Below are 2515 nucleotides of genomic sequence, written 5' to 3'. Positions count from 1 at the left end.
TTCTTCTTTCAGACGAATACAATCGGAGTTATATTAAAAAATGTCCTGGCTCTTCCGTGCTTTATAATGGCAGTGAATGGGTGTTGAGATTTTGAAGTCCAATAAAGTACATCCATCCATCATAAAAAGTGCTCCACACAGCTCCGGGAGGTTAATGAAGGCCTTCTGAAGTGAAGTGATGTGTTTGTGTAAGAAAAATATCCATATTTAAAACTTTATAAGCAGTAATCTCTAGTTTCCGCTAACTTTCGTATGCGTGTTTACGAGAGAATGGCGTTCCAGCGGATGACGTAAGCGTACTGTAAGCTCCAGTGGCAAGTGACGAACGTGGATGCGCAGTGGAGAGAGCAAAACAAAACGTCAGTCACGAATTAGAAGTACAAAACCAGGATTTGTAAAGAAAAATGTCGGAGGATTTAGATATAAGCCAAGAGGAGACTGGTTTTCCTTTGCTGTAAACAAAACGACAGTTAGCGGAAACAAGAGATTAATATGGATTTTTTTTTACACAAACGCAATGAATCACTTTAGAAGGCCTTTATTAATCCCTCGGGGCCATGTGGAGCACTTTTTATGATGGATGGATGCTCTTTTTCGGCCTTAAAAACCTCGGCCCCCATTCACTGTCATTATAAAGGTTGGAAGAGCCAGGACATTTTTTAATATAACTCTGATTGGATTCGTCTGAATGAAGAAAGTCATATACACCTAGGATGACTTTAGGGTGAGTAAACCATGGGGTAATTTTCATTTTTGGGTGAACTAACCCCTTTAAGTTCCTTCTTCAGCAGTTTTTTCACCTGATTTATTGCTCATCAATTTAAAATAGCAAATGCAAATGTTTAAAAAAGTAACCCACACCCACTTTCAGGACAAACGGTGTGGGGTGGGATACATGCTGAAGCTTAATACTTAAGGTTAGGGGTTTGAACAAAGCAAGCGCCGCTAATTACGCTAAACCAAGGTTTCTTTGTACAAAGAATAACAAGGAGACCTTGGCTAAGCAAGAGCTGATCCATCCAATCATAGCGGTTCCTAAGCAACAGGTAATTTCACAATAGACGCAGCTGTAGTTTAAATGGCTATTCACAGCGGGAGCTGCGCGACTCCTCTGGAAGTCAATCTACCGCTGCATCGCACTGCAACCTTGAGGCGTTTCACATTGTTCACAGCACTGGGCTGATGGCTGCCGCTTTCAAACGAAATAAAAGACAAGAAAAAGTCAAGATAATGAAACCACATCTCTCATGTTTGCCTCAGATTCTGTGGTTTTCAAGCACAAATCTGAAGTTCGATGCAATCTATTTTTTTTCATCTTCTTATGAAATAAGCTTCTTAAACGTAGGCAGGGCAAAGAAAACCGCTCTAAAAGGCACAACAGTATCAGTAAGCCGGCGCAGTGCAATGTGACGCCGTTCGCAACAGAACAAGCGCTCCATTCAAAGTTGCTCACCTTCAGTGCTGAAAATGCAATCGCCATGAGACCCAATAATCAGATGGGGTATTGCTGCAGCTGAATCTTCGCTTTTGGGTCATGAACGGCTGCCTACTTTAACCATTACGCTCACTGGTCATGTGACCACTGAGGATTTTTGATTTGTATTAAGTTGCACATATTTTTAATTCACAAATTGTTGAATTCTTGATTCTGACTGGTTGAGATCAATTTTTCAGAGCCAGTAATGATCAGTTGGGCTGTTTTAAGCAAGATATGTAAAAAGTAAATAAAAGAAACTGTTCTACCTGAGCATTTTAGGTTAGGGCAAAAACATGAAAAGATGTATACAGACACATGGTATAAGCCAAATAATTGACTCTAGACTGTTGAATTATTGAAAAATTAATGCACTACTTTACATTTTGGCCACACTGTCACCCCTAGGTGAATGAAATCCTTTTTAATTATTCAATGGTCCATTGTCAATTATTCCTTTTTTAATATTAACATTGGGACACGTTTATTAATCGTCCAAGTTACAATATATTCTGTAGATGGTTGATGGAAAAGGATTAAGGCTGTATTTGACACACTATTTGAGGTGCAATTAAACTGAATAAAGTTTGAAATACCAAAACAAATGACTCAAAATTTTTTGACTTGGAATGTCATTCATAAAAGAACTGGAAATCTTTACAGTCACTATATTCATAATAAAAAAGGTTGGGTTGGAGTTAGTTGCAGTGTTATTTTTGTATAATTGATATACTATTATAGTTTTTGTTCATATTTTGAATAAAATTGTATTTTTATGTTTTCTGTTTTTATTTGAATTTTTGCTTGTTTTAGTAATTTGTCTTTTGTAATTTGTGTTTGTGTTTTTTGTGTAATTTTATTGTGGTTTTTTTTTTGTTCTCTCTCTCTCTATATATATATATATATGTGTGTGTGTGTGTGTGTGTGTCTGTCTATATAGTTTTTATTTTAGTTTATTTGGTTTTAGTTACTTTAGAATTTAAAGTTAAACTAAATGAAATTGAAAAATGCTGCCTTGGCAACTAGCCTGAAATAAGTGTG

General features: G+C 36.7%; 1 long non-coding RNA gene across 1 annotated transcript in view; it reads right to left on the bottom strand.

The window, feature by feature from the left end:
• The window catches only part of LOC107751279 (uncharacterized), a 15243-nt gene extending 13731 nt beyond the window's left edge, over nucleotides 1-1512 (bottom strand). Inside the window, exon 1 of the long non-coding RNA XR_001641222.1 lies at nucleotides 1454-1512. This is a non-coding gene — a long non-coding RNA (uncharacterized LOC107751279). The remainder of the gene's footprint in view (nucleotides 1-1453) is intronic.
• Nucleotides 1513-2515: the final 1003 nt, after the last annotated feature.

The sequence above is a fragment of the Sinocyclocheilus rhinocerous genome, unplaced genomic scaffold, assembly GCF_001515625.1.
Source record: "Sinocyclocheilus rhinocerous isolate Xijiao unplaced genomic scaffold, SAMN03320098_v1.1 scaffold872, whole genome shotgun sequence".
Lineage (NCBI taxonomy): Eukaryota > Metazoa > Chordata > Actinopteri > Cypriniformes > Cyprinidae > Sinocyclocheilus > Sinocyclocheilus rhinocerous.
This window is presented reverse-complemented; position numbering and strand designations above follow the sequence as displayed.